A 13,952-nucleotide genomic window follows, 5' to 3' on the forward strand; every position below is an offset into this window, starting at 1 on the left:
CTCAGTGCAGTGTCGACCATCCACGCGCGCACCCGTCGGTCGAAAACCCCAAATTAGAAATAGAAAAACGCATTTACGATTTCCACGCGACGTGCGAGCGAGACAACCGTAGTTCACTCGTGACGATTTAATGATGAAAAGCGTTCGGTAATTTCGTTGTGTTTACGCGCTGACGGCAGCGCGGCCTATTTCGAGCTGTCAAAACCATGAGACGGACCTGTAAAACCGTTGGGGAAACGGGCTAGTGTTTTTTTAACCTAACCTACCACAACAGTTGCGCGCGAGCGCCGCGCCGAACGCGACACGAACACGAACGAAGCCGAATTTCAGATGTTCGAAATTCAAAAAGTGCAACCAAACTGCTCAATATTGTGATTTATTACTAGTGCCTTACGAACCCACGTGATGTCATAGTGCAAAACTAGGTTATATGTGAACTCTTTATGGACAGTGCTGCTGAAAGACCCAGGTAAGTGGTATTTAAACTTTATAAAAATTCGCAAAGTAAAACAACGCCAATCTTAATCTATGAACTTGATTGCACACCGACGTGAATGCAGCTGCACGTGGTTGCATTCCCGTCTTGCGAGTGCAATATCACTCATGTGCGTAACTAACTTCACTTACATCGACGTTCACGTGATTTTGAGCTTTATTTGTGTGCAAGTATGTGTGCGTAGGGTTGAAAATAGTGCGTGTTTTTTATATATGTGTTAATGAACCTGAGTTTATTTAGTTTGAGCGTAATTTTGAAGGCACATCGGTGGTTTTGTAAGCGCTCGTGCCACTTGGTCCAATGGCCTTCGTTGATAGTGCTGTGAGAAATAACCTAGAACCTAGGCTAGGTACTATATAAGCACTAACTCGTGTTGATTGTACGATCACTTATTCGCTGTAGTAACTTGAGTTTACGTTTAATAATTATTCCTAAATTAATTTAGTATTTTGGTTTAAGTACGCTGTTCATATAATGTAGTTATTTATATAGCGGGCAAGTAGGTCTATTACTGAAACATTTATTACCTACCATTTAAAATACGTCGATATAGGAAAAACGCCAATCAAAAATTAAATAGTCTTCTTCCTCGCGTTGTCCCGGCATTTTGCCACGGCTCATGGGAGCCTGGGGTCCGCATGGCAACTAATCCCAAGAATTGGCGTAGGCACTAGTTTTTACGAAAGCGACTGCCATCTGACCTTCCAACCCAGAGGGTAATAGGCCTTATTGGTACTAATCCGGTTTCCTCACGATGTTTTCCTTCACCGAAAAGCGACTGGTAAATATCAAAATGATATTTCGTACATAAGTTCTGAAAAACTCATTGGTACGAGCCGGGGTTAGAACCCGCGACCTCCGGATTGAAAGTCGCACGCTCTTACCGCTAGGCTACCAGCGCTTCAATCGAAAATTAAATAGTGTAGGTATGGAAATGATCACGTGACATGTCGTAGCATCTGTCATCCCCATGCATTTTTTTTTTCGTTTTTCGTTGTCGATAGGTACTGACCTATACGAATGTCATTTTGGCCAGGCCCCTATGTACTTCTACCTATATGTATACTTTTTTTATCCATCTAAAACTGGACGAACTAAACACATTTCATGTTTTGCTTATAGATAATACAATACTTACATTTATCCATGATTTTATACATCTCTGTTTAAAACTTTTTAGATACAGTCAACAGTAAAAATATGGGTGCACAAATCATAACAAAAATATGTCTCATAGCTCTTATGTCAGCAAAAAACAGGGCAAGTGCGAGTCGGACTCGCGCACGAAGGGTTCCGTACCGTACCATAATGCAAAAACCGGCCAAGTGCGAGTCGGACTCGCGTTCCAAGGGTTCCGTATATTACACAATTTTTAACAATCAGTGCCGGATTAAGATATGTTGATGCCCTAAGGATTTCTAGGTGCCCCCTCTCCCTCGGGTCATCAAGATTACATTGATTTTTTGGTAAATTGAGAGAAGTTCATTGCCGCGTTACAGCTGAGAATGGAAATCAGTCACATCATTTTATCACGAAAATTGACAGTGCCGCAGCAGTAATGTTGCAACAGAGTACCTAATGCTGTTGCAGTCGCCACCCGAATGTCACCTTTATCATAGCTTAGAAAGTAATTGAAACGCGAGAGAAGCGAGCGCGGAAATTTTTCGATATAAAAACGCAATATGCTAGACAGTTGTAAATTTTTACTTTTAGTATGGAAATCAGTCACATCATTTTATCACGGAAGTTGACAGTACTGCAGCAGTAACGTTGCAACAGAGTAATATTGCTGCAGTCGCCATCCGAATGTCACCTTTATCATACCTTATAAAGTTATTGAAAACGCGAGCGAAGCGAGCGCGAAAATTTTTCGATATACAAACGCAATTTTACTTTTAGTCCTAACCAGGCGCGAATCCAGGATTTCATACAGAGAAGGGATGGGACAGTTTTCTATCAGCCTAGCTTCGCATAGGGCTCGATATTCCTTAGGCTTCGATATTCGAGGTTGTTTTCATGCATAAAATATGCAAGAAAGTAGAGCTTGGAATTGAATTGGCGAAGTGTGAGAAAGGCAGTAGGCCTAGCTGCGAAAGAGAAAAGCTTGGATTTGGATCCACGCCCAAGTGTAATTAAGGCAGAAGGCCTCGCATAAGACCTAACGCCGAACCGCAAAAGAGTGGGTTGAAATCGAATCTATGCATGTAATCACGACTCTTCTACTGCTACCGATTGTTTCCCAAAGAATTACGCGCCATTATTTTTGCAAATTAGCTTTTGGACAGCTAAAAAAAATCGTGTGGTAAAAACGATGTGTCTGTCCCTAATTTTAAAATTTGTTCACCTTTTTCAACCTGGCATTTTGGTGCCCCTCCTGAACGTGCGCGAAGCACGTGCTTGTTTTGCTTATTGGTTACAAAGTCTTTATTAATTCAACCATTAAAGTCGACGAGTACAAAAAACTTTAAGCTAGCTCTCAATTTAACATTTTTTTTAAACATTTTTTTTAATTTGACCTTACAATTACTCGTAAGTAGGTAAGACCGTTAAATATTTAAAATGATTATCTTATCAGAAAATTATCACCAATTACTCTAAGAAAACTACTACTCTAAGTAATCCGGCACTGTTAACAATGTATTTTTTATGTGAAACGTGAGTGAAATCTCTTTAAAACATCCGTAGGGGTCGGATTAAAAACTGTAATTAAGTCCGACTCACGCTTGACTGTACATTTCTAATAGGTTTTTCTGTCATCTATAGGTATAGACCTATTTTATGTATTTTTTTCAAAATTTTAGACCTAGTAGTTTCGGAGATAAGGGGGGGGGAATGGTCATTTTTTGCCTATTTTCTTCAATAACTTCTAAACTGTTGATTCAAAAATTATAAAAAAAAAATATTTGAAATCCTTACAATAAGCTCTTTCATTTGATATGTAACATGATATAGTTTGAAAAATTTTTTTTTTCATTTTTTCATTTACCCCCCAAAAGTGGCCCCCATGTTTAAAATTCATTTGTTTACGTTACATGTCCGTATTCGGGTCACAAACTTACATATGTGTACCAAATTTCAACTTGATTGGTCCAGTAGTTCCGGAGAAAATCGGCTGTGACAGACGGACAGACAGACAGACAGACAGACAGACAGACAGACAGACGCACGAGTGATCCTATAAGGGTTCCGTTTTTTCCTTTTGAGGTACGGAACCCTAAAAACGCCAAAAAAAAACGGTCACCCATCCAAGTACTGACCCCGCCCGACGTTGCTTAACTTCGGACAAAAATCACGTTTGTTGTATGGGAGCCCCACTTAAATCTTTATTTTATTCTGTTTTTAGTATTTGTTGTTATAGCGGCAACAGAAATACATCATCTGTGAAAATTTCAACTGTCTAGCTATCACGGTTCGTGAGATACAGCCTGGTGACAGACGGACGGACGGACGGACAGCGGAGTCTTAGTAATATGGTCCCGTTTTACCCTTTGGGTACGGAACCCTAATTAAGAACTATGGGACATATTTTTGAATAAGTTGGCTACACCCATATTTTTACAGTTTACTATAATTAATATTAAAATACAAGCGTAGTTATAACTAAAACAAAACTTAAACTAACCTATACTAACTACCTACACCCCGCATCGTTCCCGGTGAAAAGGTGCCCATCACGCTAGCCGCGTTTCCGCGTTGAATCGCGATAGAAAACCTCTGCGTATACGTATACCTATATATACCTATACATAGTAGTAACAATTTAAAACCAGTACCATTAGTATTAATTAACGTTATCTGTACTTAATCACGCATTAAAACAATTATAGGTAAATAACTACACTTTATTTACCTAGGTAAATACTTAGATGCAGTAGAGGTGTGTTTTTAGGTAATAACGAGACCTTTATCAGATACCTAGGACAACTTTAAAAAATGAACGACTTGTTTCCACTTCTTTTTTTGTAGGCATACGAATGAATAAACGATAATATGGACACACGCAAAAACAAATGCAGGTTTAAGTATAAATAAAAAGCAAAAGTCAAGAAATTTGAATCTGTGCGGAAAGCACAGAAAACTGTGGCGGAAAGAGAAGAGTCGTGTAATGTATTGGGTCCCATACGTTCCACGACTCTTCTCTTTTCGCACAGACTCTACCGCACCTCTGTCTACAAGTGTCTACCCACCACCAGCGATGGTAATATATAAACATATACATAGTTAGACGAATACTGAAAATCTCATGGACGGATAGAGTAACCAATGACAGCGTCCTGCAGAGAGTGCAAAAGAAAAGAGAAATTTTGGATACTGTATATAAAGATTAGGAAACTGCAGTACTTTGGTGTGCATGTATTACGAAATGACAAATACCACCTCCTCCAGCTGATATACCTACAGGGGAAAAGCCAGGGAAAACGAAAATGTGGAAGAAGACGTACCTCGTGGCTCAAAAACCTCAAGGTGCTGGTTCAAGATGAGCACCAGATCGCTGTTTCGAGCTGCAGCGTCAAAAGTGAAAATAGCCCTAATGATAGCCAACCTCCGGCAGGAGACGGCACCATAAGATGAAGAAAATAGATAGACGAAGCTATCAATACATTTTTGACTACTAGATATAAGAATAAATCAAATGGGTTTGCAAATATGTAGGTAACTAAGCGCCACTTCCACCATCCCACTAACCCGGGGTTAACCGGTTAAACCTGGAGTTATCATGGTTACCAGTACAATTTGACACTGGGTTAGGGGTTTAACCGGTTAACCCCGGGTTAGTGGGATGGTGCAAGTGGCGCTAAAGGAACTAACACTGTAGATTAATGTTATTTACCTATTTGAAGGATGAGTCAAATTTGTTATTTTGACTTAAAAATTGCTTGCTATCTATATTGATAACAAGTTGATATTTATTTGACTAGTATGTTTTTGTCTCCGAAAAACAGTGCTATGTAGGTATAGTAGGTATGTCGGCGGCCGATGGTAAAATCAGGACGACGTAACGTTCCTGTGTAATGTTTTGACGTCAAACCAGGGCTGTGAACCGGTTTTTTTTTTATCCTAAAATAGTTCAATATTTTTGATAATTATTTATGCTCTTTCCGTAGGACTGAATCATGTATTTAGGTAACGACTTCGTATTAATAGATTGACCCATCATAAATGAACTAAGAAACCAAAAAACGAAAAAGAACGTAATAATACGGGTATTTTTTGTATGAAGAATAAACCGGTTCCGAACCTTGAGTCAAACTAATCCAATAAATAGGTAGGATAGGTTCGTTATAGGTATAGGTTGTGTCAGATGCCCGAAGGGCAAACTGTCAGAAATAGAAGCCCCGCATAGCGGGGCTCCGTCGACTCAAGCAACGAGATAACGATTTTCACGTTAACGATATGCCTAGGAATTTCACGTTCTTTCTGATTTTAAGATCGGCCGCTGACATATATAAATTAACTGTATGTTATGTATGCAGGGATGTGTGCGTGTCGTATATGAATGACAGAACAAAAGCAATACGCAGTAGTGAAAACAATGAGAAAAACTGTTTCTTCGTAGAATTCTGATGAATTAATTAGGCTTACAGTCAGCCGTAGAGGCCTACTTAATGTAATTGTCTATGTATGTAATAATTATGTTGTATGTATGTAATAAAATGGACAACCAGTGTACTTATGGTTAACGTAAGAAATGAAATTAAAATATTATATGGGATTTACACATGTTTTATCCACAGCGATGAACGATAAAAATCCTAATAAATGTCCACAAGTAGTTACTTGAGTTTAATAAATAATCGTATCTATTGTTGAATTATATTATTATTGCGTACTTTTGCGGGGGCTGAGATAGCGGATGCTGAAAGCACGTGGAAGGCAAGCGGGAGTTTATTTGGCTTTCCGATATTCATCCACAAAGTATACATAATTAACTAGTCTACTATGAAAATCCTCCAGGGAGTACTGTACGTAAATGCAAAACTTAATCCCTAAATCGTCAAAAAAGTTTACGTATGCAAGGTAGGGAAGATGCTTTTCATCGAAGTTTTAAAAGATGTCGGTAACAGATTATATAATATCAGCATTTATACTGTGCAAGCGTGCACATCCAGCACATCCAGCACATCATGTCAATCCTTTAGTCGCACAAACCTGAAAAGGATGCATAGTAAGTATAACTGGGAATTTTTCTGTAGGTATAGCTGCATTATATGTTGGTGTCAGGTTTTTATTGTTTTTATCAATAATATAACAACTAAGGGCCACTTGCACCATTCACTAACCCGGGGTTAACCGGTTAAACCTGGAGTTACCACGGTTACCAGTACAATTTGAGACTGGTTTAACCGGTTAACCCCGGGTTAGTGGGTTGGTGCAAGTGGCGCTAAGTAAATAAATAGATACGTCGAAATTTTTTTTTATCTACAACTACGTTCGCTTCCCCTTTATTCGTTTTTCGTTTTGATGTGTTGCGTCACATTTACTAAATTGCAATAAAAAGTACCTATTTAACTATCTATGTTATGTTAACTGTGTCACCCAAATGCCAAAAGCGTGCCTGATATAGGTAACTTATCCCCAGATAACAATCCGTAAGTCGCCAAAAATACAGACTTGTGCATAGTAGGGGAGTTTCCCTGTCAGTCAGGTGCATGACAACACGACAGCACAGCTAGTTAGTATCGATTGCCGGCCGAATAGCGCGGCTTCAAATATTAAAAACCCGTTTGGACATTTTTGTCCTGGGTCGATATTTTGAGCACTAGCATGGCCGTTCAGTTCTTGTTAACTTGCAATGTTTGTAATGTTAGTTCGGGTCAAATCTTGCAAGTTCAATTAGACCATTTCGCATTATTCAGTTGAGCTGAAAATTCACAATCTTCACATACATAATGTAGGTTGGGTGTTTATGCAATATTATGGTTCCTACGGTCGAGCTGGTCTGATACTTAATTGACACAGAAGCGATCAAAATTTATATCAAAAATTTAATTTTTGATAAAAATACTTATTGACGATTATGGCTTAAAATATTAAAAACCCGTTTGGACATTATGTCCTGGGTCGATATTTTGAGCACTAGCATGGTTGGTTAGTAAACGTTGGGTCGGTGTTCCTTTTTTTACACACTTAGGAACTTACTTTAGCTTTAAGATCCCTGTAACTAATATAAAATAGACTCATAGTTTTCTATGATTATAGTCAGTCAAAGCTGGCAAATAATCTGCTAAATTACAGTGCCTCTCAAATGAGGTGAGCATTGATTTAACACACCGGAAACCTTGAAATCGACTACCATGCCGACTTTAACGAAGACGTGCATGTCATCTTGGATTCCAAAATTGTCATAGTTTTCCTTGTATTTGAATCCAAAATTACGTCTACGTCTGAGATGTATTTTTTTGCTTGTACTAACTTCTCAATGACTCCATTAGTGACGTACAAAATGGAATATCTTAAGTAAAAACAAAAGCATCCTTCGTGACCGCAGATCGTTTAACCTTAAGACTTAAGTAACTAAAACCGCTACGTCACTGCATGGGCTATTTTAGTATTGAAATTTTTGCAATAATATCGATAGTGATAGACAATGGCAGATGACAGGAAAATGGCGGAAGGTCAGATTTCCATTTAATACGGGTGCTAAAATGATTTTACTAAGAGTGCCAAAGAGGTTGATTGTTACGATTATAATTTTATTTTGATCGCACTTCAGTTACTTAAAAACATTTCCATCTTCACCATTTTGGTGGGCTATTTGCTTACTGCTAGCCTTTCTCCGCAGACGTTTTGTCTGGTTGCCGTTGGCATAGGCCTCTCCAATATTCCTCCACGCGTCCCTGTCCAGAGCCTGTCTTCTCCACAAGGCTCCAGCCACCTGCCTGAACTCGTCTTCCCATCTCATTTTTTGTCTACCATCATTCCTTTTTCCGTCTCTTGGGTACCATGGTCTTTTGACCATTTTTCTCTTTTGTCTCGGAGCATGTGGCCGGTCCACTCTCACTTTAGTATTTTTAATAGTGTGGTTTTCGTCGATTATTTTTGTTCGCTTTCTAATGTCTTCCAGTTTTATTTTGATCGGGTAGTAGGCCTCAACTGTGCATTTCTCCAGAAACTTTAGCACTGTTAGCAGGCCTCAACTGTGCATTTCTCCAGAAACTTCCTGCCTCGCACAGCTAAACTGTGGTATGAACTGTCGCCCTCGGTATTTCCGGACCGATTCTAGGGAGTCCTTCGAAGTCCTTTGAAGTTTGTTTGCAGTCTTTGAAGTTTTTAAGTTTGGGAAGTTTAAAATGAATTGCCGTGGGATCTGTCCCACACCATCTGCAGGGGCCGGCTCCCCGCAGAAGCGAGCTTACTCTCCTGCTGCTCCAGTTTCGGCAATACACTTAACCCTCCAAACCTTCAAGAGAAGAGCGTACTCCCTTCTTAATAGCCGTCAACGCACTTGCAACCCTTCTGGTGTTGCAGGTGTCCATGGGCGACAGTAACTGCTGTACCTAAGCAGTTATCAGGCGATTAGTCTGCTCTTTTGCCCCTATAGGCCCCGTGCATGAACTATAGGGGGCAGCACAGAAGCCGTCAGATTTTTGGCGCGAAGCGTAAATGTGTCGTTTATGCTTCCGATGTAGCCCACAAGATGGCAGAACCTACTATGCACAAGGAAAGGTACCGACGAGAATGGTAGATGGTAGCACTTGCTTTGGCAATGTACATGTGCACATAATTATGTTTCCGATTCAGGCTACCAGATGGCAGACCATCCAACGCGCACGGTCCCTATGTCATAGAAAAATTACAGATGCGCGCGAGATGCCTTATAACGATCGTCAAGGTCGTCCCAAAACAATTAAAACGAGATCAAAACCGTACCAAATTATTAATGCAGAATCAGCCTCTAAGAGTTCTAGGTAAAATAATAAGCCTAAATTTAAAACTATGTTAAAAAAACATTACCATAATATATTATATTGTAGTAATTTAAACTTTAAGTACCTACATATAATTTTATATGTTATTAAGTTAATAACTAGAGACTGATGACCCCGCAGTCAAACTCACTGATGAGTTTTGCGGGGCTATGCCTATCTTTAAGAATATCTTGTATTTTATTAAATAAATAAAGTAAAACAAAAAAAAAATTTTACTACACCCACATTAGACAATTTCTGTTTTGCTTTATGGTTTACTGTTAGAGAATGCCAAGGTATTAAGTCCGCTATTTGTACTTATTTTTATTGTGCAATAAAATTTTAATTAACGACCTCCTAGCCTAATAGTCGGCAGAGACGCTGCCTACGAAGCAGGAGGTCCCGGGTTCGAATCCTGGTAAGGGCATTTATGTATTTGTGTGTGCATCACAAATATTTGTTCCTGAGTAATTAATGTTTTCTATGTATGTAAGTATTTATGTAGTGTCGTCTAGTACCCACAACACAAGCCTTAATGAGCTTACTGTGGGACTAGATCGATCTGTGAAAAATTGTCCTATTAGTATATTTATAAATCAATAAATAAGTTACTTAGCTGCGTGCCATGCTAGGGCATTCTCATCATTATCGGGCAGCGATTTGGGGCGCCCGGCTTTTTCTAACCCCGTATTGGGGTTTGTCACGGAACTCACTGCTCTACCAGTATGTCTGCTTAAACATGACTTTTAAATTTAAATTCATTTGGCTTTGCCTTTGTTGTACGTTATAACGTATGTAAATAATCAGTTTTAGTTATTTATTTAAACTTTATTGCATTGAATACAAAAAAATACAAATGGCGGATGTAATGCCTAAAGGCATTCTCTACCAGTCAACCATAGGGCTAATCCGGCTAATCAGAGATGTAATAAAAATGGTGCAAGAAGAAAAGTAAGCAAACTTAATTTAGAACTATTGCAAAAAACTGAAAAACATAATAGACTACATACCTACATATAAAACTACATGCACAACAACAACAACAATTCCGCCGCGTCTGTCTGTTCGCGAACTCAAAAACTACTGAACGGATTTTCATGCGGTTTTCACCTTCAATTGAGTGATTCTTGAGGAAGGTTTAGTATAATTTGTTAAGGTTTTGTGAAACCCGTGTGAAGCCGGGGCGGGTCACTAGTCTGTAATAAACACAGAAATAAATGCCCTTACCAGGATTCGAGCTTGGGACCTCCAGCTTCGTTGGCAGGGTCACTATTGACTAGGCTAGGAGGCCGTTTACAAATTATTTTGTGAATCTGAAATATGGATTAGTCATATAGGTAGGTTTAATTCGGTTCAGACGTGACTCAACTAAATATGTGGTTTGATGACAACGTTCGTATAATTTTAAAACCAAATTATTATCAAAACGTTTCCTCATAACGCAATATTTGTGTGACTAAGTAATGACATTATGATAAGGCTCGGGGGCTCCACAAGGCGCTCAGCAAACGGCTAAGGGCTGATTTAGACGGCGCGCGAACTCGCATGCGATTTTAGTTACATTGCGGACTGTTGGATACGTCCAATTAAACAGACCGATCAAAAACCGCAATGTAATGAAACTCGCATGCGAGTTATCGCATCGTCTAAATGAGCCCTAAGGGAGGCCACAGGTGACCGTCGCGCAGGCAGCTTTCTCGCGCAAAGATTGGCCATAGCAATCCAGCGCGGGAACGCTGCCTGTGTGATGGGCAGTGGGCACCCTACCAAGGGCGCAAAATTTTGATAGGTTTTTTTAATTTTTTAGCTTTAGTTATCTTAATTGTCGTTAATTTTAGTTTTATATTCATGTTATAACACTTATTATATAATATCTAGTTACATAAGCATCAATTTTGACACATGATCATTCTATGTAGGCTATTCAATGTTTTCTCTATTAGGTAATAGTTTTAGTAAATCTGCAAATAAATAAACAATATTTTGGTGCCAAGAACGTACATTTATATTTCAAAGTGTATTGAAATGGCAATTCTTAACTTAATATTTACATTATTTTATTTGGATTAAGTACAATTTATAACTTCGGAAACATTAAAATAAGGTAATTTAATTTCCTTTATCGATCTGAAACTATAATAAACATAGACCAAAATGGCCTCAAGTCAAGCTATGAAATTATTTTCTCAAGTCATCACATTCAAGATGGCGGTCGTTTTTTGTGTACGCCCGCCGACTTAGAACCAGTTTCTTAGTTAACGGTCATTAGGTCTGACTGGTCATTTTTGAATTTCGAAGAACGAATGAGAAAATTGTTAGCTCGTGCATTTGAATTTAAACTTTATGCGTAAAGCTTAGAAATGATTTTGGCTTGTAACGGGCGAATGAATGAGAAACTAGAATTTTTATACGCGGACTAGAAACTAGTTTTCGTTTTATGGTTTTTGTAATCATTTTAATGACTTGGAGATATTTGAGGGGTAATAGTGGCTGGCTATTATTAAGATTGTGAATAAAAACACTATAAAGAATAGTTAGATGTTGCCTTAGTATTAAGACGAAACAGGAGCTGAGTTTTAAATATTTTAGGTAAATATACCCGTCTCGCTAACGGAAGCGGCACCTAAAAGTAGTGCGATAAGGACAAGGCGAAATATCCTGCGTAAAAATCTCAAAAATCGAGGTTTCGTACTCCTCTGTTTCCTCCTCCAAAACTTAACCAATCGTAACTAAATTTGGAAATCTAAATGATTATGAAATTATCTGTGTCGGACCGTTTTGCTGTTTTGGCTAATTGATATCAGTTTTGAATGCTACGCCTCTCATTGCGGCATAGTCAATTAGGCCATTTTGGCTATTTTTGAAGGGCTCTAGCGCCTTAAAAAACAAAAATATCAAAAAAAGCAAAACGGTCCGACACAGATATTGACAATATTAATCTGTGTTGAAAAAATCATTGCTCTAGCTTCAAAAACCACGGAGGAAAACGAGGAGTACGTTTGTATGGAGAAATGACCACTCCCGTTGGCTCTTAAATAAGCTTTTTTGTTGTTTTAAAAACTAAAATATAGGTACAAAACCAGCCAAGTACCGAGTAAGATTCGTTAGTTCGGTCCATACCATACTTGTCAAGTATCTATCTATCCCATAGGTAGTATTCCAGTTACCATCATTCTTATAAAAAAAGGGAATACGTTAAACGATCAGCAGAAAAATACTAACCTAACCTAAAAACGAATTGCGCAGCAAAAAAATACAGCAAAACAGCATTGTGCTGTGTATATCAGGATATTTTTGAAGGACTTGTTTTGAGCGATAAAAACATTTTTTTTTTTCATGCTCTTAGATATCTCATTTCAGATAATCAACTATGAGTTTTCCGTCGACTGTTATGGCTGTATGTGTAGTATTGTAAAGTGTATTTCAATTATATTCTGTTTGTCATGTAAATCAACAGGTACTTAATATATAGAATAACAACAATGACAACATCCAAAATATTTTCGACTGACGAACAGGAAGGAAAACGGAATTAAATTATAATGTAAGTATGACTCGTTTGGTTGCGCCGGTCTTTTTTCCGAAAACTATTCGTTATATTGTAGGTACCTTTTGAGTAATAAATTGGAACAAATATTATATAGGTACCTAAGTAAAGAAAAAGTACCTAACCTTTCGTATGCCTTGTCCCGTATAGGTACGTAAGTTTCCGTGAAAATCCGATGGAAAATAATTATGCACTAAATCTGTATAGTTGTAGTTACTACCTATGTTTTAAGTTTTTAGGGTTCCGTACCCAAAGGGTAAAACGGGACCCTATTACTAAGACTTCGCTGTCCGTCCGTCCGCCCGTCCGTCCGTCCGTCTGTCTGTCACCAGGCTGTATCTCACGAACCGTGATAGCTAGACAGTTGAAATTTTCACAGATGATGTATTTCTGTTGCCACTATAACAACAAATACTAAAAACAGAATAAAATAAAGATTTAAATAGGGCTCCCATACAACAAACGTGATTTTTGACCAAAGTTAAGCAACGTCGGGAGTGGTCAGTACTTTGATGGGTGACCGTTTTCTTTTGCTTTTTTTTTTCGTTTTTTTTTTTGCAATATGGTACGGAACCCTCCGTGCGCGAGTCCGACTCGCACTTGCGCGGTTTTTTTATTTGGATATGCTCGTAGGAGCGACATCGGGATATGCAAAATGCAGACTTTAAGTGCTTAATTAATGTCTAAGTACCTAGTTAATATTATATCTGTTTGTATTTAAAATCCAACGTCACTTTAATACTAGAAAATTCTAAAATTATCAATTCAAATTCGCACCAGTCAAACAAGTTTCGGTAGCAACACGCAAGGTGTATCCAGATATCACGCTCAAAACCAACACGGCACAAGCGCCTTCAAAACTAGTATCACATAAGACCTTTTAGAATGGAATAGGGCATGTAATAACCAATTCAACTTGACCCTCATCCGCTAAGGTCATTGATATCAATAAAGGATAGCCGCGGCTCTTGTTAAACTGGCCAACGAGCACTAACGGATC

General features: G+C 38.5%; 1 protein-coding gene across 1 annotated transcript in view; it reads left to right on the forward strand.

The window, feature by feature from the left end:
- The first annotated feature begins 217 nt into the window (after positions 1 to 217).
- The window catches only part of LOC134801116 (mushroom body large-type Kenyon cell-specific protein 1), a 267,604-nt gene continuing 253,869 nt past the window's right edge, over positions 218 to 13,952 (forward strand). Inside the window, exon 1 of the mRNA XM_063773647.1 lies at positions 218 to 469. The gene's annotated coding sequence lies outside the window, so the exon portion shown is untranslated. The remainder of the gene's footprint in view (positions 470 to 13,952) is intronic.

The sequence above is a fragment of the Cydia splendana genome, chromosome 21 (genome assembly GCF_910591565.1).
Source record: "Cydia splendana chromosome 21, ilCydSple1.2, whole genome shotgun sequence".
Lineage (NCBI taxonomy): Eukaryota > Metazoa > Arthropoda > Insecta > Lepidoptera > Tortricidae > Cydia > Cydia splendana.